The sequence below is a fragment of the Schistocerca cancellata genome, chromosome 3 (assembly GCF_023864275.1).
Source record: "Schistocerca cancellata isolate TAMUIC-IGC-003103 chromosome 3, iqSchCanc2.1, whole genome shotgun sequence".
Lineage (NCBI taxonomy): Eukaryota > Metazoa > Arthropoda > Insecta > Orthoptera > Acrididae > Schistocerca > Schistocerca cancellata.
In genome coordinates, this window is record NC_064628.1 from 454,610,772 (window position 1) to 454,633,233 (window position 22,462).

The 22,462-nt window shown below is 43.0% G+C and overlaps 1 protein-coding gene and 1 pseudogene across 1 annotated transcript in view; one reads left to right on the plus strand and one right to left on the minus strand.

Moving 5' to 3' along the window:
* The window catches only part of LOC126176745 (allatotropins-like), a 355,383-nt gene extending 353,526 nt beyond the window's left edge, over positions 1 to 1,857 (minus strand). The window contains exon 1 of the mRNA XM_049923914.1: positions 1,782 to 1,857. The gene's annotated coding sequence lies outside the window, so the exon portion shown is untranslated. The remainder of the gene's footprint in view (positions 1 to 1,781) is intronic.
* An 11,348-nt stretch (positions 1,858 to 13,205) lies between these two features.
* On the plus strand, positions 13,206 to 13,323 carry LOC126177760 (5S ribosomal RNA; annotated as a pseudogene).
* The last annotated feature ends 9,139 nt before the right edge of the window (positions 13,324 to 22,462 follow it).

Genomic DNA, 22,462 nt, shown 5'->3' on the forward strand with positions numbered 1-22,462 from the left:
GACAAGAGGGAGAAAGGAAGAAATGTTTCTTTCTTGCAAGGTTACTAGAACTGAGCATCTCTCTTCGGGAAGTCGCGGCACTCCACAAATGGTACTGACCTGGGAGGGAAGATGCCTACAAAAGCATGAGGACCGTGAATCCTAACTGAACCGTCGCTGTTCTCCACTACTCCAATTAACCGTGAAGAACGTGTCGAAAATTATTGATTAGTGAAAGTGGGGGAAAACTGAATTTATTATATATATATTCGAGCGTTAGACTGATAAAGCTGAAGTAGTTTGTAGGGAACAACGTGTTGGATAATAGCGACAGCCTCACTTTTCAGTTGTCAGCAACACAGTAGACACATTTGGGAATTTTAAAAGTATGAACCCGTGTTTTAGGAGATAATGGAAACAAAAGTGAATAGAACGGAAATTCAATTGTTCTTAATTACGGAGAAGTGCTGTCTAAGAGTTAATGTTTAGCTATAGGGGAACGTTAATACACAACTTACAGACAGTTCGATGAAAAGAGTTAACTTCATCAGAAAACACAACACTATCCTCTCACCACTTTTCCACACAATGAGTGCGAGACATTCAGATCGAACGTCATAGGTGGCAGTGGATAGATTTTGCTTTAACATGGTTAAAACTTTGCATGAACGAGAGAAGTCTAGTAACAGAATAAAGCTGAATATGGCGTTAAGGTAAAGACATCAGCGATGTTAATCGAGATACCACTCTTAGATATTGCAAATTCTACAACTTAGTTTCGCGAAAACTTCTGTTAAAACTAGAATTCGTCAATCACATATAAGGCGATAAATAGTATTCGTGAACGTTTGGAAAGCTCCATACTTCTGGTAAAAATATGTGGAAAAATTAGCTTCTGTTTACTTCACTACACCGGCCTACAGTATTTAAGAAATGACAATCTGTTCCCCATTTCGAGTTATTGGAATTATGTTTCCTTAGTGAGGTCTAATGAAATATGTGGAAACGGACGTAGGCAAGGATTGAGCACTCTTTAATGAATAGTATGTAGTGACGCATTTTGTATTTATCACTTGAAACGGTGGACACTCGTAAAATCGCGATTGTGAGAGAAATAAATGCTGCAGATAAGCAGGCGAAATGTACTGTCGTTTCTGGAATTGCAGAAAGAAAGAATATAGTGAATTAGAGATTTAAAGCCCTTATTTGTTATACTGGAACATTAGTGGCTTGGAAAGTTATCCACGACAAGTTTCAGTCCTCAGGCCACACTCTCTAACTGGCAAAGGAGCTCATGTTGCTCAGGTGTGAAAATTTGAAAATAGCCAAAGGACAGAAACCGGTCGTGGAGAAATTTTGGTACAATTAGTCCTAAAATTTAATAATAATATTAACGACAGTTCAAATGAAATATGTGAAAACGGATGTAGGCAAGGATTGAGCACTCTGGCCTGTGTATAAGGAAAAATGTCGGACATCATGACTTTTAAAAAGTAGCATTTTAGAAAGTTTGTCAGAGTGACAAATGGCAAATTCTATTAAAAAAAAAAAGGAAGAGAGGACTTATTTCGCTGTTACACCGCTACCTCAATACAGGCCCGGTTAGCTGCAATCGAGAGCTTAAATGGGGAAAACGGAAGAGATCAGAAGTAATCATGGTGGACGGCAGCCTGCCATTTGTTCATCAGTGCTTAAAATACCTAAAAAAATGGTGAAAATATTGTAAAAATAGAGTTGAAGTGGGTATCGGCAAGTGCGGATTCTGAGTTGTGCCGGCGCTTAGAGTCCCCGCCGGTACTCACCGGCTGTGGAGGTGGTGTGGTGGAGGTGGTCGGAGCGGAGTGCGGTCGCAGGCGGCGTCGGCGGCGTCGGCGGAGCGTCGGGTCGCAGTGCGCGCCGAGGCGTCGCGGCGCGCGTTAAGTAGGTTCGAGCGGACCGCGCGCGGGCCCGCGCGCCTGCGCAGGAGGCCCGCCGCGGCGCCGGAGCCGCCCCCGCCACCGCCGCGGCAGCGACGCCCACGCGAGCGTCCGGCCGCCTCCAAAAGTGACACAATTTGCGCCCACCGCGACGAGCGCCGCCGATTGGCGCCGCTCCGCGCCGCGCCTCGCCGCTGCTATCGCTGAGCGTCGCAATCACGACGCACTGTGTGTTTATTGCTCCTCGTGCGGGGACTGGGTCGCCTTACGACGGGCTGAGGAACTTCAGGCGAAATTACCTACTGCGCGGAAATTTGAAATTTTCTTATAACAGAATCGCTATCGTGCGAAGCAGACGCTGTTAGGATGGGCCACAAGTGACTAGCGCGCCCATTCCGTTATGTCAGCGCTGATTACTTTGCGTGTACATACTGATCAAAACTTGACCTGGAAGATACATATTACTGAACTGCTCAAACAATTAAGTTCAGCTACTTTTGCTCTCCCTAAATTGCTAATCATGGAAACAAACGTATCAACCTCCTGACATTTTTTGCATACTCCCTCTCAATAATGTCTTATGAGATAATTTTCTGGTGTAACTCATCTCTTAGAAAGAAAATATTGATTTCACATAAACAGGCAGTGAGAATACTATGTGGTGTTCAGCCACGGACATCATGTACGTACTTCTTCAATGAGGCAGTCGTTTTAATTGCGGCATTATAATACATATATTCACAATGAAATTCTTCATAAAGACTACATAAAAATTTGAGAAGAACAATGATGACCACACCTACAACACTATATGAAACAGTTATCTTTATTACCCATTGTTAAAGCTGTCCATGGCTCAGAAAGGAGATCAACATGCAGCAACAAAAAGATTTGATCGTTTGCCTACACATAACGTCCCTGACAAGTATCGAAGCACGTTGCAAACCCAATTTAAAATCATTTCTCCTTGCAACTTATTATGTTCCACCGATAAATTTCTACCTTCAAATTGTAGTCAGTAAGGTAAGTGTAGCTGCATGAGTAGGACTAATAACAGTAATGTGTTCATTAATGTTAACACTAATCGTGTATACATATCCTGTAAACTGATTCGTCCCACATCATTTCGATAAACGAATCGTTGGTCTATGGAACAGGTAGCTAACTAACTAACTTAGCTCTTCAAACAATTACGTTCATCTGCTTTTGCTCTTTGTATAATTGCTAGTCTTGGACACAAATGAAATCAGACTCCTGACATATGTTGCACATTTTAACTCAATAATGTAGTAAAAAATAGTTGATAATTATAGCTGCATGAGCAGGACTACAAAATTAGGTGCTCATTAATGTTAACATTAATGACACACACATGTCCTTTTAAAAACATAGCGTGGAAAAAAGACTCATTCACATGATATATTGAAAGTGTAACTAACTAATCAGCTGACAGAACAATTTTTTAGGGCAGCTCATCACATGGAAAGGAAGTAGTAACAGCATAAAAGAGAGCATTAAGTACCTCTTTAAGGACTTAGAGATTTTAAATGCGCCTTCAAAATACATAGATTCGCTAACGAAATTCGTCATTAGTAATCCATCAATACATGAGCACAATAATGTCCTGGGTATTAATAATCGCTTCAGCTGCATTTTGGTCCTTTATTGCTGTACCAATACCGGTTTTGTGTCGTTAAAGCCACATCTTCAGGTGACATATGATTAAAACATTGGAGCGGAAAAGCTCGGAATCTTTCCCCCAACATTCGTTGTCACATGAAGAAGTGGCTTTAACGCCACGAAACCAGTAGCGGTACAGTAATAAAGGACCAAAATACAGCTGAAGCGATTATTAATTACCAAGATGAATACTCATAGCTGTGGTTGCCCCACCTACAAGGTTCTCTGGAGATTAATATCCGCTCGTACTACACTAAGGTGACCTTAGTTGCCCATTACAGATGTCGCCAGTAGCTCAGAAAGGAGCTCAAAAATTTTCGATCATTTGCCCAAAAAATAAAATGCCAGATAATTAGAAAAGCAGGTTTTTAATCTAACCAGAATTTTTTCCCCTGGACAAATCCTCGTGTTCCATGATCCAATTTTTAAGCTGGTAGCCTGTAAAAAACTAATTTTCCAATGCAGTTGTATGAGTAGGACTGGAAAATGATATGTCATTGTAGTGGCCGTGTTACTCCGATTTACGATGTAAACTTTCTTTGAACATACATGTATGTAGACGCGTGGTTGACGGCATATGGATGTTTGGATCTGGCCATGAGTCGTGTACGGATAGCTGACAGAGCGCTCTAAGTGGAGGATATGGATTCGAGTCCAGGTGCGGCACAAATTTTCACTGTCGTCATTCCAATCTGCAAGTAATGGTTGTTCATATTCGCAATTAGACTACATTCGATGTAGAAAAAATGGTATGTCCATTACTGTTAACAGTAATCGTGTGCACGTATCCTGTAAACTGAATTATTTCACATCACTTCGATAAAAGTATCTTTCGAATGATCCATGTAGTGAAGGAACAATATGACTGAATACTTTGTATGTAATTAGCTAATTAGCGGCTAGTACTCACGCCCTTCAACATAAGTATATACTCCACACGTCAACGAACAACCTGTGACGGAGCAGACACAGTTCCCAGAATCATTAGCTGGACGTACTATTACAATGACGAACGGTTAGACGAATAGTCAGATTTTGATAAGATTTCAGCGTGTTGCAAAGATCGGCAATTCGCTTAAAATGTTCAGAAATGTAAATTTGTGTTCTTGAAAAGATGCAGAGAATAAAATTCCTGTGATTCCAACATCTATTAGCTTCAACTGGAATCAACAGACTCATCCAAATATGAGAGTGAAACAATTGGTATGGGTGTGAAATGAACTGATCACATAGGCTCGGACGTAGGTAAGGCAACTAGAAGGCTTCTGTTCATTGGTAGGATACTTCGGAAGTTTAGTCAGTCTACGAAGAAAGAGAGGAAGGAAGAAGGAAGGTTAGAGTTTTAAAGTCCCATCGACTGCGTAGTCATTAGAGGCGGAGCACAAACGCGGATTACGAAAGGATGATGAAAGATATCGGCCATAAACTTTTCAAAGGAACCATTCCGGCGTTTGACTGAACTGATTAATGAAAATCATGGAAAACCGAAATTTGGATGACTGGACGGTGATCTGAATTGTCGTTCTACCGAACGTGAGTCGAGTGTTCTAAATACAACTCTAACTCGCTCGGTAGACTGTTGGCGAACCACTCGTCTGTTCCAACTTAAAATACAACTCAGGTGCGTGGGTTCCACGTAGAGGTGTGGGTTGCTGGGTATGATGGATGGATGCCAGACAGCGACAGGGAAACAGTCTGCAAATACTTAATGCTCTTTAGTAATGCATCTTCCCGCAACCCAATACAGTATGGCGGTGACTTGGCCGAGGAATTCTGCTGCCTCGGTACTTGCTGACACCGACGGAGAGCGACGCTTTTTCGTGGCACGTTGTGCAAGCGTAGGTACGTTCCTCAGCCCGCCTCTCCACATTTTCGGAAGGCGGCCGACAGGTGACGTAGCGGACAGTGGCCCTCTGCCCTCGTGCTGGTGGTCGCATGCTGCATCTCTGGACCGTTGTCGGCCCCCTGTAGCTGCAGCTAAGGATCAAACAGAGTGGGTTGCCCTGACGCAAAGGCGAACTGTGGTTCTCGATCTACATCCCATAAGTGGCTAGACGACACAGCCCCTGATAGAAGTGATTTTAGTACAAATGGGTTGGGTGTATACTCTTTCCAGTAGGAGATCTTCAGCCTGAGCTACGCCCTTTGGAATGTGTATTAAACTCTTCAGCGTCCGCCGGTGTGGAAAGGCTCATGACACCTTGCTCCTTGAGCACTGCTGTGTTAACTGTTTTCATACAATAACAATCCGGTTCCACTCGCCACACTGCGACGACTGTGTTATATTTAGTAAAGAACTACACCCGCCAGCGCCTGCGGCTGGCGGTGCTGCAATTCTAACGGTGTGCATTTAGACAAAATAAGTGTGGGTTGCTTTGTTATTGACAAGTGCAAAGCCATCCTCTTCCAAATAGTTCATGACATCTGTCGTTTTCCGTGAAGGGATGTCCACACGGTAATCCAGGTGTCCTGCCAATATGACTGGGTCGTCCTCAGTGGTAGTATCCAAGCATCAACTGATTTCACATATAATATTTACTGCTGCGAGCTCAGGCTGAAAGTACACACATACAAGAACACATGGCGGTCTTTACTACTAGACAGTGTGTTGATCTGTGGGAGACTGAGAAGGTGGAGAGAATTTTCGTGATGAGACATGTGATGCATCCCTTAGGTCTGCCCTTTGGGCCTTGTTCCACCATAACGTTGATCGCGTAATGCGTGTTTACTTTGTTACAGTCTTTTGTAAGGAACGTTTCCATCAGGAGCACTATATCGTAAGGTCTAAAGAAATTATCTTGTGAGCGCACTATTGCTGTGCTAAGGGCTTCATCATTCCAGTTTAATGTTTTAACGTGAGTTTGTTGTGAATGGTTTGTTACAACCTGGCGGCCTCAGGTCTCTTAATCCGAAAAAGGTACTGTCTCACCAGCTCTTCCGTTGGCCACAGTTCCGGCTGTATGGCGTGTTTGCGGCAGCCAAAAGGCACCAAATTTTGAAGGCCTTTAGACGACCCTTTGTTTCCAGCTCATCGCACTCGATTTCTCCTGCTATTCCTAGTCCATTGAGGTATCTGATGATTTCCTTCTTTGTGGTGTCTTTATGGAGTTTGTCCACATAAAGCCCTGCGGTTCGCACTCCTGCTCGAAGCGCCGATACTGTTGGGTGCATCGTCTCTAACACGAAGGGACCTTCATTGTTTCCTCTCCCCTCTTGATGTCGTTCCCTGCATCTTCTCCTTTCGACTAAAGTGTAGACTTCATTTTCTTCTTCTTGGTAGCATGGCGTGGCATAAACTAAAGAGCCAGCGCCGCAACGAGAGCGATAAATGATATCAAGTCTACAGGCAACCTCTCCCTGGAAACAGACCTACGACTGTCTGAACTTAAAGTTGAACGTGTTGCAGTTTACGGATTGGAAAACATATGGCCGGCCGCAGTGACCGAGCGGTTCTAGGCGCTTCAGTCCGGAACCGCGCTGCTGCTACGGTCGCAGCTGCTGCCTTGCTGCCTTGGGCATGGATGTGTGTGATGTCCTTAGATTAGTTACATTTAAATAGTTCCAAGTTCTAGGGGACTAATGACCTCAGATGTTAAGTCCCATAGTGCTCAGAGCCATTTGAACCATCTGAAAACATATGGTTTCACCTGGAGAAGACAGATGTCGAAAAACTAGAAAAGCTACAGACTACTTACTTAAAAAGGGTGCTATGTCTCTCCAAATACACGCTCTCGCGGCTTGTGTATGAATTGTATGAATTGGCCAGAGAGGCCTTCTTCATGAAGAGCTGCGACTGAGACGAAACGTTAGATATGGAAGGATTTCCATGTTACAGACGGCATGACAAACCGTGAATCGATGCAGGGAGAGCACGAACTCCGTCACGTAGTGACAAGACTTTCGGTGCATATATTTCACCACAAACTGTGCAACACACAGAGTTGTCACGAGACCAGCCCGAGCTGTGTATGTGCAATGTGCGGTGACCAGTGTGAGAGACATCATGTGTTAATCTGTAGGATGAGAACAGAATCGCTGGTGAAATTCTATAATGATTAAGAATAATAATAGTGAATACAGAATAATTCCCGTACGTCACGCACTAAATGGCCATTTTGGTTGCAATAAATCTATTATTAGTATTTAGACCAAACGTGGACGTGCTACATCAAACTCGACTAACACAGGATTCTGAATGTTTACAAAGAAAAGTGACACGAATAGTCACAGATTTCTTTGATTCGTGGGAGAGCGGTAGGGAAATGCAAAAAAATTTGGATTGTCAGAAACTTGACGACAGAACCAAATTACCCCTAGAAAGCCTACTTACAATTTTTCAAGAATCACTATAAACTGAAGAATTTATATTCCCAATCCCATTCATTTCGCTTCCCTTGAAGATAAGACTGGAATAATTACAGTACAGTACAGTACAGTAATTACAGTACAGTACAGTACAGTACAGTAAGTTAGTTTAAGTTAGATTACGTAGTGTGTCAACCTTGGGATGATGACCTCAGCAGTTGGGTCTCAAATTTCCAAATTGCAGTGCTCACAGATGCATTTAAATAATGCTTCTTCTTCCGTTCTGTACACGATTGGAATGGGAAGAAACCCAAACGTGTATTACTAAGACAGGTACCCTATGGTATGTATTTCCCAGTGGTTTTCAGACTTTGTTCACGGTCCAGACACATTAATGTGACGACCGCCAAATTTTGACGACAGTGAGCAATAAACACTTAGAAATGGCAGTGGCAGCATCAGCAGTGGAGAGTATTCTGCACAGAACATGTCAGGAGACGCGGAACAAATTTCAGTCATTGTCGTAATGCGGGCCAGGTGCGATTTATATGACGTAAAAAAGGGCATGATCATTGGCTTTCGGGCCAAGTATGGAAGCATTTCCGAAGCGGATAGGTCTGGAAGGCGTTCGCGCGCCACCATGTGTGGCAAAATGACGCTGTCAAAAACCATCGTCGAGGCAACCGTGGTGCACCAAGGGCCATAGATGACAGGGGTGCACGACGCCTGTAGAAATGTGTACGTGCGGATAGACCTCCAACTCTTGAACAACTGACCACCCAGATGAATCAAGGGGCTATCAACAATGTCTTATAAAAGACGTTCAGCCAATGTTTCTGGGTATGGGCCTCCACAGCAGGCGCCTGATTTATGCAACCATGTACTGTACATCGGCAACGAAGGCTGCAGTGCCCACGCCAATACCGTAAATAGACTGCCTCTGAGTAGCCACAGGTGGCATGTTCAGATGAATCACTTTTTATGCTCCGTCGGACAGATGGCCGTTGACGTGTACGGCATGAAATGTCTGAAAGCAAACATCCTGCGATATTCGTCGCAAGAGTCTACGTCGGAGGAGGGAGCATCACGGTCTGGGTAACATTTTCAAGTCATTGCCTGGGTGATCTCGTCATTCTGTAAAGCACAGTGGATCAACACAGTTATGTATCTATCCTTGGGGATCATGTCTGAGCCTACGTACAGTTTGTTTTTCTTCGGCATCTACCAGCAAGACAATGCAATGTGCCTCACATCCCCCAATGGTTCAAATGGCTCTGAGCACTATGGGACTTAACATCTGCGGTCATCAGTCCCCTAGAACTTAGAACTACTTAAACCTAACTAACCTAAGGACATCACACATTTTCACGTCCGAGGCAGGATTCGAACCTGCGACCGTAACGGTCACGCGGTTCCAGACTGAAGCTCCTAGAACCGTTCGGCCACAGCGGGCGGCCCCCCAATGTACATGCGTGGGTCGAAGAGCACCAGGTTAAAGTGACCGTACTCCCCAGGCCACCAAAGTGCCCACCTGGAACTGGATGTTCCTGAAATGGATCCCAAACGGAGAAACAAAGCGCGTTTGGCCAAGGCACTGGAGTTGACATGGCTCCACGTCCTTTTAGATAGCTTCCAGAATCTCCCTCCTGCACGTCTGACAGCGGTCCGCGCTGCAAAAGTTGGTTATAGAGGCTTTTGTCACGTGGTCACATTTATCTGAATGTACACTCTGTGTAAATGTAGAAGTGCAGTTAGTGAATTATTCCTCCTTTCGACTATTTTTGTATAACCTTCAAATTCTAGTTTCATGAATTTAATGTCTCATTTATTCCCTTTTCTTAAATAAGTGCTGTAAACCTTACTTTTCATTTCCTGTCCGAAGAGTCTTTCTAGGTTGATGCGTATTTTTGCATTACATCTTACAATAATGTGATCACTAAACTTTGCAAAGTGAATTAGGATAATCACAACCGCACACTTTCTGTACTGATTGATAAAATAAGGCCAATTTTCTTTTTAAGTCCATCTGATTGTAAAGATGTTACGGTATGGATACAAGGTCAGTGATCACAAGCGGTATCAGTCAGCTCATGAAGTAGAATAGCCGGCCCGGGTGGCCGAGCGGTTCTAGGCGCTACAGTCTGGAACCGCGCGACCGCTACGGTCGCAGTTTCGAATCCTGCGTCGGGCATGGATTTGTGTGATGTCCTTAGGTTAGTTAGGTTTAAGTAGTTCTACGTTATAGGGGCTGATGACCTTAGAAGTTCAGTCCCATAGCGCTGAGAGCCATTTGAACCATTTTGAAGTGGAATAACCGCATAGGCTGACTCGTATCTAAGCGCTGCAGTCATGGACTGTGCGGCTGATCCCGGCGGAGGTTCGAGTCCTCTCTCGGGCATGGGTGTGTGTGTTTGTCCTTAGGATAATTTAGGTTAAGTAGTGTGTACGCTTTGGGACTGTTAACCTTAGCAGTTAAGTCCCATAAGATCTCACATACACTCCTGGAAATTGAAATAAGAACACCGTGAATTCATTGTCCCAGGAAGGGGAAACTTTATTGACACATTCCTGGGGTCAGATACATCACATGATCACACTGACAGAACCACAGGCACATAGACACAGGCAACAGAGCATGCATAATGTCGGCACTAGTACAGTGTATATCCACCTTTCGCAGCAATGCAGGCTGCTATTCTCCCATGGTGACGATCGTAGAGATGCTGGATGTAGTCCTGTGGAACGGCTTGCCATGCCATTTCCACCTGGCGCCTCAGTTGGGCCAGCGTTCTTGCTGGACGTGCAGACCGCGTGAGACGACGCTTCATCCAGTCCCAAACATGCTCAATGGGGGACAGATCCGGAGATCTTGCTGGCCAGGGTAGTTGACTTACACCTTCTAGAGCACGTAGGGTGGCACGGGATACATGCGGAAGTGCATTGTCCTGTTGGAACAGCAAGTTCCCTTGCCGGTCTAGGAATGGTAGAACGATGGGTTCGATGACGGATGGGTTCGATGCGTAGGATCCAACGGTCTTGGCGTGCATCCGTGCGTCGCTGCGGTCCGGTCCCAGGTCGACGGGCACGTGCACCTTCCGCCGACCACTGGCGACAACATCGATGTACTGTGGAGACCTCACGCCCCACGTGTTGAGCAATTCGGCGGTACGTCCACCCGGCCTCCCACATGCCCACTATACGCCCTCGCTCAAAGTCCGTCAACTGCACATACGGTTCACGTCCACGCTGTCGCGGCATGCTACCAGTGTTAAAGACTGCGATGGAGCTCCGTATGCCACGGCAAACTGGCTGACACTGACGGCGGCGGTGCACAAATGCTGCGCAACTAGCGCCATTCGACGGCCAACACCGCGGTTCCTGGTGTGTCCGCTGTGCCGTGCGTGTGATCATTGCTTGTACAGCCCTCTCGCAGTGTCCGGAGCAAGTATGGTGGGTCTGACACACCGGTGTCAATGTGTTCTTTTTTCCATTTCCAGGAGTGTACATTTGAGCATATTTTTTTAACTTGTATCTAAACCAGGTCCTGATGGCACACTTCTATTAGTTGCTGGGATACCGCGAAAATGTAATCTGTCTACAAATGGGATTACTTAGGAAAAACATGTGCGACCCACCCTAGAATATAGCTCATGTGCGAGCAAACCATTCCAAGTAGGATTTTCAGACAACATTGAAAGTATCCAAAGAGAGGTCACACCCTGCAGGCTTGTTTGACTTGTGGCAGGGCGTGAGGGAGCCGCTGAGAAAACTTAACCGGTAAACGCTTGAAACTAGGCGCCAACGATCCCGAGAAAGCTTGCTGAAAAATTTCAAGACCTATCTTTAGTTGGAGAGCCTAGAAATACGTATATTAACGCTCCACCCGTTAGTACTGCTCCCGTCGGGAACGTAAATACAAGATTGGATTAGTTGCAGCGGGCGCACAGGCTTTCAAGTAATCATTCATAGGGCGATCCGAACGAGAATGGAACGCGGAAACACGCTAATACCTGGTACAATGAGAGTTACGTTCTGCCATGCACTTTACAGTGATTTGCAGTGGAGGGTTTATAACACTCCCGGATTCGGGAGTGGATGGATAGTTCCACTTTGTGCGTGTCCTCGGCCACGGAAGCGGGTTTATTATATTCAATTTTTAAATAGTTATGGAGAAACTAAACTGCTTTGTGCATTCAAAAGCACTTGATATTCAAGGAGCTTTATACGATTTGGTGATTTGAAAAGTATTGTTCAAAAATCGATGATTATAAAATTATGGAAAATACAATGTTTTGCCTTGTTTCTCGCACTAGGTTTTAACGGAAAACCTGTGAACTGTAACGGAACGACCACAGTATCAGGGCTTTAAAACATTATAGATATTGTTTCCTTGTACTGTTCACGAATTTACGGGTTTCACACCCTCTGCTTCATGATGCGTACCTGTGGCTAGTGTTTTACTATTAGCTTAAGATTCTAGTGATTACTGGATGGGTGTCTTTTCACCTCATTATTTCCATCTGATAACCACAAGGGAAATAATATACAGACGTAAGGCACACTACAAGTCACAGAAAGGCTCTAGCTTATGATCACTAACACGATCGGGGGACTGCAGAAAGCCAAAGGTATTAAAAGAAAAAATTAAACTGATGTGAAGCGCTGGAAGTTTAAGTTGTTTGACCAATCTCTTATAGAAGAAAGCTACTGTCTTTTTGTGTTACCTGAAAAACTTTTAAACTTTTGAAGCCATCCTGCATCACAACAATGAACGGAAATAATAAAATGTGTTTTACACTTCAGGGCGTGGTCCCAAATGCACTCATTAGCTACGACTCACGTAAATTCACTGTTTTTTATTTTTATTTTATTCCTATCCCCACTGAAAATCGTTTCGCAAAGTAACATGTTCGTGCCATTGCCGTTTACGGTTTTTTCTGTTAGAACTCACTGCGAGAAACTAAAATATCACATTTCATAATATTATAATTATAGTTTTAAGCGTTTTTTCACAAACACTGTATCATATATAACCTGTTTAATATAGTGAGTTTTTGAATACGCAAAACAGATTCGTTTCTCCACGATTATTTGTGAATTAAGAAATCGACTCACGTACTTTGAAAACGTATTGTCGTCAGATTCTTGTGAAAAATGAAAGTTTGTACGGGACTTAGATTGGAAACCTCATTTCCCGCTTGTCATGAGCGGAATCCTTAACCACTTTTTTCATTTTTTGAATGTTTTTTTTTTCTTTTTGCCACGGCTTACACAGGCGGTCGCCTTAACCCCTTTTTATATTTTTGTTAATTAGGGAAGTAAAGTGCCAACGGCCTTGCCGCAGTGGTAATACCATTTCCCGTCAGATCAACGAAGTTAAGCACTGTCGGACTTGGTTAGCACTTGGATGGGCGACCGTTCGGTCTGCCTAGCGCTGTTCGCAAGCGGGGTGCACTCGGTGCTTGTGAGGCAAATTGAGGAGCTACTTGATTGAGAAGTAGCAGCTCCGGTCACGAAAACTGACAACGGCCGGGTGTACGGGTGCTTACGACACGCCCATCCACATCCACATCCACATCCAATGATACCTATAGCCTGAGGATGACACGGCGGTCTGTCAGTACCGTTAGGGTCTTTCGAGGTTCTGTCACTTATTCCAGGCTATATAACTGACATGCACGTAGGATTAATTTCTCATACACGTACACCCCAGCTTGGGGGAGGGTCTAAGAAGACACTATCCAGATAATTAGAAAAGCATTGGCGATAGAGCGGATGGCGAGGGTGAATCGTTCCAAAAGAAAAATCCAGAAACCGAGAAAGTGCTTGTCACCATCCCGGTAAAGACACAATTTGGTTAAACCATTGATCCAAATCACTGCAAGTATCTTAATTTGTAGATAAAACTTCATAGCCGGAATAAGAAGAGATGTCGGTGTCACTGTAGTTGGAGTCGTGCACTGAATGAGAACCAACACCAGTCTCATCAGCCCACATACCTTCACAGCATACCCACGTTCCATTCAGTATTTTTTGCACTGGAGAACCCGCCATACATATTGGATGGAGTCCCTAGCGAATCAGATATTTGTATTTGACCACCAGTGCCAGTTCACTTTGGTATCTGAATAGAGGAGAGCGCCGGGCCCTGAATGCCAGACCACTCGCCAGGGTACTGGGCTTTGAGTCAGATTTCAGGGATGCCTCGCATCATCTGGCAATAAACATCGGGGCCCCTTCTGTTGCAGCTCACTTGTCAAATCGGCGTTGACGTAAATGAAGTCCACAAAAATCTCCTGAACGTGGCACAGTGTTGCGGAAATATGAGACACTGGAACTGGTTGTTAGCTGCGGGGCAGTCCTGTAAGAGTTCCCGTCGAGTTGCGCTGATAGCGGATCCACATCTTCATCATTATGGCGACATATAAAGCAGATGCTCTAACCAGTACATTGACCATTCACAGACTGTCCGCTGCGGTATGGAAGATAAGTGTATCATATCGCACTTTCGTGATCATTCCCGCACTAACGAAGTAACCAAAGACCGCCTGTAAATTAAGAGGACAGTAATGAGATGGTGTATCGTAAACGACAGATGGACGTTGCCATAAGCCACCTGCTGGACCAAGATCAAAGATTGCAGCAAATCGGTATGAATACCCCTACGTTTACCTTATAGGAAATGAATATAGGTAAGTGCACTATCTGGCGATTGTTGCACGTAATATTTGCTCCCAAACATTTGATCATATTTCTTCCAGGAGGCCGCTGCCAATGACCATCGCCCCAGACTTCTCTACGTTCATGCAGCTTTCATCTGCAGCACTGTATTGGCCATTCCACTCCAGTGATATTTAGACTTTGTCTGGCGTACGGACAGAACACCAGATCATCTGCATATGTATGGCAAGCGAAGGTATGGTCTTTAAATATGGGTCCCTGTAAAAACAGCTCGATGGCAATGGCATCCATATCTGAGATGGGGCAACCCTGCCTCACTGGGCCAGCAATATGATGGCTCCAGCTGTATGTCCATTGATAATATTCTGTATAGCTGCATTACTCGGTAGGTGCATGACCATGTTGTTGAAGGAATGGGGGAAGCCAGCTGTCGCCACACCTTCTCGAGATAGTCATGGTGTGCTCAGAGTCCACCAATGCCAATGCCTTGTGCACACAGCACACCTCAGCCAGTGTAATGATATTACGGTAATCACCGAGCACTGTCTCGTTGTTACTGTTACCACCGAGAAACTTATGGCCCATAGAGACATTCTGAATGCGGGAAGCCAAATCATCCTAACGATCTTGAAATTGCTGTTAAAGAGAATAGGAGGTCAGTATTGTTCAACTGCCCATATGGCAGACAGCTTGGGGACCAATATAAAGAGCTGCCGGTAATGACTGAAGAAGGTATTGGCGATATCTTTTCGGACCATCAGGCGCTGGACATCTGGTAATACCAACAAGGGGATCAGTGCTTTTTCACGTCTGCAATGTGCGCAGATAATATAATGCGTGGCTGGAGGCTCACCCTCGATCCAGACCTATACATGTGCACAAGTGTGCCCTCGAAATGGCATCGTTTAACCTTCTCTGGCAATTGCTGAACGACAGTCTGATGTCCTGGCTAATGTGATTGGGCGTATACCTCCTGCAGTAGCATAAAATGATATTCATCGGTGTGCCGTTGTCGACAGCAACGCACCATCAAGTGCTGCAGAGCAGGTTTTGCACATTTGAGGCACCATTTGATCATGGAATGAAATGTCAGATGTCTTCTCTCACAATTACTCTAAGTTTCCACTATCTTCTGCCGCAGCTTCAGATCCTAAATTCGTCTCCATGAGCTCCTGCTCCGTGACAACTATCTTGTGAGGGAGATGGTGCAGAGATAAACATCATGATCAGAAAAGACTGTTGGCTTTATCTCAGCATCAGTATCAAGCGTCTCCATCATTCACCACGAGTCCCTCTAAAATGTAAACCCAGTCCAGGTTACTCACCAAATGTTATTATTTTTTTATTTACAAGTCAAGTTGTGTAGTACCAAATTGAGGAGCAAATCTCCAAGGCCATGGAACGTGTCAGTACATGAAATTACAACATAAAAGTAATAACAGATAAAAACAAAATGTTTATGAATCCGAAAAAAGTCAATCCATAAGTTTAAATAAACGCAATCAACAACGCAACAAGAATCAGCTTAATTTTTCAAGGAACTCCTCGACAGAATAGAAGGAGTGACCCATGAGGAAACTTTCGTCTTGAAAGCACTTGGATTACTGCTAATGTTCTTAATTCGAGTGGTAGCTTATTGAAAATTAATGCAGCGGTACATTGCAAACCTTTCTGTCAAAGAGTTAAGGAAGTTCGATCCAAATGCAGGTTTGATTTCTGACGAGTATTAAATGAGTGAAAGCTGCTTATACTTGGGAATAAGCTAATACTGTTAACAAGAAATGAAAGTAAGGAATGTATATATTGAGAGGCCAATGTCAAATTACCCAGACCTGTGCACAGTGGCCGACAAGAGGTCCGTGAACTTACACCACCTATTGCCCGAACCGCCCTGTTTCTGAGCCAAAAATATCCTTTTAGAATGGGAAGAGTTGCCCCCAAATATAATACCACACGACATAAGCAAATGAAAATAAGCAATATAGACCAACTGTTCTGTCGAACGATCACTCAATTCAGATACTGTTCGAATAGTAAAAATGGTAGCGTTAAGTCTTTGAACAAGATCCTGAACGTGGGCTTCCACGACAGTTTACTGTCTATCTGAACAACTTGAAATTTGAACTGTTCAGTTTCACTAATCATATGCCTAGACTGTGAAATTAAAATATCAGGTTTTGTTGAATTGTGTTAGAAACTGTAAAAACTGAGTGTTACTGTGATTTAGCACTAGTTTATTTTCTACAAGCCATTAACTTACGTCATGAATTGCACTATTTGAAACCGAGCCAATGATGCACACAACATCCTTTACTACCAATGTAGTGTCATCAGCAAACAGAACTATTTTAGGGTTACCCGTAATACTAGAGGGCTTATCATTTATATAAATAAGGAACTGGAGTGGCCCCAACACTGATCCCTGGGGCACCTCCCACTTGATAGTACTCCACTCAGAGACCCCACATCACAGCCATTCTCAACATTATAAATAATGACCTTTTGCTGTCCGTTGCTAAAGTGAACCATTTGTGAGCTACTCCCCATATTCCGTAACGGTCCAACTCCTGGAGCAATATTTTGCGATCAGCACAATCAAACGCCTCAGTTGAATAAAAAAAATATGCCTTGCGTTCTAAACCTTTTGTTCACCCCATACATTACCTTACAGAGAAAAGTGAATATAATATTTTCAGTTGTTAAACGACTTCCAAAGCCGAACTGTACATTTGATAGCAAATCGTGTGATATAAAACGATCACTTATCCTTACATACACAGTCTGGTAATGTATACGTACCCCTGTCTGCAGCGTGAATCCTCTGCGAGGTATCGATGACGTGAAGGTCTTGCACGAGTCAGTGCAGTTCCCAGCATAATCAACGGTGTGGCATTTGATCCTATGGTGAAAGTACACAGTTAAGGTCGCCCCTAGAGTGATATGATCATAGTTTTCTTTGTGTACTGGCGCGACCTCTTCCACATAAATCCTTGAACTCTCTCTCCTCTTGTCCTTACCAGAGGGGTTATCCAGTCATGATCCTGATACAAGTCCTTGTGCCGAGGGGATACAGATCACCCCATCAGTCACGATCTCTTCCTTCACAAGAACGGCCAAACTGCTACCACTGTCCATGTATAGTACCAGCATCCATAAATTTATGGGGATTGGTCGAGGGTCTCTTCCTATAGGAATGTGACATCGAGATCCGCCACCTGTAACATGTTGTGAAACATGTACACCTTAAATTTGGAACTTATGGTATTGAGGCTGATGGTACCAATCGCTAGACCTGGCATTGGGATGCAGTATTGTTGCCTCCCATTGGAAGGGGTTGATGTAGGAGACACTAAGGAGGCCCCACTGTTGAAAATGGATCCCCTCGTGTAGCCATCGGCATTTAACTGTTGTGAATGAAGCAAATGCAACCACATTAACTACAACAGCAGACATCATGTGCTCGATGTTATAGGCTGATGCAGTCAGGCTTGTGTGGTGATCATCTATCAGAGGTAATGGAGTGGCCGAATAGTTGCAACATGTGTGACGGGCATAGAGACTGACTCCATCTGCTGTCCATCATCCAGAAGCGCTGTGCTTTGAGAGGTCTCCTGCGATCCCCCTACTGATCGAACTGACAATATAATCCTACTGCTGGGGATGGTTGCCACTGTTGAGATCTTCTTCCTCTGTAGCCATTATCCTGTAGATACTGGACAGAGCCAGTAAGCAATTCTTTCATCACTTTGGAGCCATTGTTTTCGGACGTGAGTATAGATGATGTATCTGAATTATTAGATATAATGAACCCACCTCTGTGGCCGAGGACAAGCACAGGGAAGACAGATAAACGTGACCCTAGTGCCACTCAAGAGACAATGTTAAGGTCCTTGGCAGCTAAAACTGTTGTCTCGAATTTGACAGCAGCCCACATTTTTCCATGACTGTGCCTAACGGGTAACCATACCAGGCCTACCAATGGAGATGTTACAACCAAACTACGGCCATAAATTAACATTGGATTAAAATGTAGGTTTCATTTTAATGAAAGTCACTTTTGAATCTGCAATATTGGACAAATGTAACATATTCCTTTTAGACAAACAGTATGAGACAGTAACCCCTTCGTTTCTGAAATAACCCAGGATTAGTCTCGGCGAACTTCAGACAAATTAAAATATTGATTGTCATACGCCACTCTGATGATACACTTACGTGTTCAACACTGTGATTCAGTCAACAATGCAGTTATGCCCTGCACGTTACTTACATTTGTATTATATTCAGCATTTTTTTTTTACATTCACTATAATAGTAAAAACATTTCCTCACCAGTTAGTGGAATTATGGATCTTACTTCAGTGTCCGCCCACGTCGAGAGCTACTTCGAGCACTACCAGTGACTTTTCTCAGCCATGTTTAATAATTGAGCAACAGCACGACTGACAGCGCCCTCTGCGCTTCGACCACGGTATTCGATATTTAAAGACTACCGTAACTTCTATAGGTACCTAATAACGATGAGTAAGGGATCGTGGATACATTACAAGACGTAGATATATATGCAGATGGTATTGTTACGTCTTAACTTTGGAATTTTTCAGGCTAAGGCTCTGCGCGATACAAAAGCCATTCCTTGCTTCACTGAAGTTTGTTGAGGCTCAGCGTGCTGCTTTCACGTTTACTTACTCCAACTCCTCTCTGAATCGTCTCCGTCTCTTCCATTCACAAGATCAGACGAGAGTGCCACACCGGCAGTAGCAAAAAGCCGGTCCTGTAAGGGTTTGGTAAACGACATCCTTCTTGGATAAATAGCACATTCTCAAAATAAACTGACACCAACCTTCCGCAAAGCAACGTTTATATGCTACTTTAACGTAAAACTAACGTGGAGAAAAATTCGTTGCTATTTGACGGATATCACCGCTGTATCGGAATTTCCGTCCTTCACGCGCATTACATTATTTTTATTTAATAATGATGTCATCTGCTAGCTATTACACAATAGTTCATTATGTCAAAGACAATTTGCATTTCTCAAAAAATTCCTAATGACGTGATCATCATAAGTAGAACCGTGTCAGTTGCGTACCTATATTTTTTCATTAATTCATGAGAGGCAGAAGAAAAAGTCTAACATGAACTAAGTAACTTACAGAAATATTAGCATAGGCTGGAACCTTCATATGATCATAATTGCAAAGCTGTGCAGCCCTAGACATTTTAATCGAGAAAATAATTTGACTAGCGTATGCATGCTAGAACCACATTTCTGTTTGCTTGCGTGGCCATCCCTTTGCAGCAGCTGCTAAAATAAATTAGTATTGGAACCTCAAATTCGGACCATAACTTATATGGATTCCATGGGACCCCAGAGCTTTGTTTAGTTTTAATGACTTTAGCTGTTTCTCTACGCCACTGAGAAAAATATATATGTTCCTTGTCCTTAGCAGCGGTAGTAAAAATTCACATTCATTGCTCTTTGGTCGTAATACAGACTCATATTATTGTAATCACGTTTTTAGTCTGAGTTTTAATCCAATTTCTTCCTTGGTTCTTCCGTATGCGGATCGACTAGCATAGGAGAAAGACTGCTTCCGTGACATATGACGAATTTCAAACAGAACAATTCTCTCCTTGCCTTCCACTATTATCCACATTGTATATTATCCGTCTTTTCCTACGGATTACATATTATTTTCCGATGACTGCAAACATCTTGTTTGCAACTTTTACGTTATCCAACGCTTATTTCTACATCTGCAGAGTCAGTGACAGTCCCTCAATTTTCCTACGTGTGTATTCGTAATACCACAAATTTTCAGCTTCCGTTTTTATTTTACTGTATATTCTTGTCAGCAGCTTGAATGTATGAGCCGTAAAGCTGATTGTGCAACAGTTCTTGCAATTATCTGCCCTTTCCATATTGAACACTGTGTGTTCGACATTCGTTCCAAAGTCCAGTGGTAGGACGGGAGTGTTACAGATTCTACAAAACAACTCGAATCAATATAATTTCGTTCCCACCATCCCAAAAGGTTTTGGAAATTCCACTGGAATGTCATGTGCCAATTTGCGTAAAATCATTAAATGTTTTGCGAAGCTACGTGAAACACGGTTTATAGCAATGGATTTCCTACGCATTTCAAAAAGAAATGTACTTCAATTATTATTGGTTTCTCCGTCATAAGCTTACTGCAATTAACTGTAGAGAATTTTATACCAGAAGCGTTTCGTAGTTATTTATTGAGCATCTTCTGTGGTTATTCTGCAAACTGGATACATATATTTGTATATTTTTGATTGTTTTAGATTAAAAACAGCATTTGTTTATAAAGTAGGTGTGCAATTTACTTATCAAGTCTGTGCCTCCTGTTTACATATTCTCCAAATCACTGTTTCTTCCCTCTTGATTAGCAGATGTAGATGTCGAAAGGAGCTTTGTTACACATACGAACTTGTCAGTTTTAGCCTTTTTGCAATTTTTCGTACGCTGTATTTGCGTTATTTACACTTCACCTCACTTTCGGAAGTCGAACTGAAGTGTGTTCTCACTCAGCAAAGTATTACAGTTTTTATAACTGCTTATTTGTTCTCGTGTAGGTTGAGAGCATTGCCAACCTATGCACTTTACTGTTATTTATTTATTTAATACTATAGTTCTCATGTGTATGACTGGGAGAAGTGGAGGGAGTGGAGAGAGAGACAGGTAGACAGAGAGAGAAACAAAGAAAGGCGAAGATCAGAGCTTGGGTGAGAGCAGAGGGGGTTATGTGTGAGTAAATTAGTGATAATGTCTTGCGTATACGGCAGAGATGTAAGAGAAGATGGAAGGGGGGGGGGGAATTGTTGCTGATTGTGGTTAGTTCTTTTTATTTTTAATTTTGTTTTTGTTTTTAGGGGGGTTGATGATTGTAGAAAAGGAGGCTGGGAGAGATGGTAGTGAAAATAGAGCCTGTGGTTATATGTGTATATTTAATGCTATATTAAGTGATCAGTCTATTTAAAGAGTATGTGGTTTCCCTCATTCGTCTGAAATTTATGAGCTGTTTCTTTTCTGTTAAGGTTTTTATGGTTTTCGGAACGTGGGGTCGTTTCTTGCTGTCTGAACCTCACTAATTTACACTCACTCGACCACTCCCCCACTCACACTCGCACACACACACACACACACACACACACACACACACATTTTGTCATCTCTCATTCGCCATCCCCCTTAACACACACACACACCCACATACACGAATTATATTATTAAAAATTTATAAGTAAATAAATAAGAATGTAGTTTCACGGTTTGGCAGTGCTCACAACCTACACGAAAACAAATGAACAGACATAACCACTGCAATACTGTGAACTGTGAGTGAGAGCTGTAACGGGACATCCTCCTCTAGCATTACTTTTCCTCAACAGTAGTTGTCGATACCAGTATCATTTCTCGAATTTTGGACAGGTCAGTATTATCTGAGTGGCTTTTCATATAATTTTACACATAGTGTGTTGAATTTCAAGCTAAAATTTATGAAAAGGAATTACTTTATGAAATAGTTTCGATGTTATAATCGATACTTACTAGTTCTGAATGTACAGTTAAAATTAATTTTTTTAGAAACATTTGAAATTACAAATTATTTGTAAACTTAAAATTTCTATTATTAATTACGCAATCCTGTTCTGTTTACTATGTTCATTTCTGGATTCATTTATGAATTAATAATCGAAATTAATAATTCAACGAAAACTAGTAATACTTCATTTGTTAAGAAAATTTGTAAATCCCTTGGAATTTTATTATTTCAGCTGAAAATGAGAGTCGTGAACTTGCCTCTGATGTGATCGGACGTATTTTTGTGTAATAGGTGCGAACAATAGAATTTCGGCTTTGTTAATCTGAA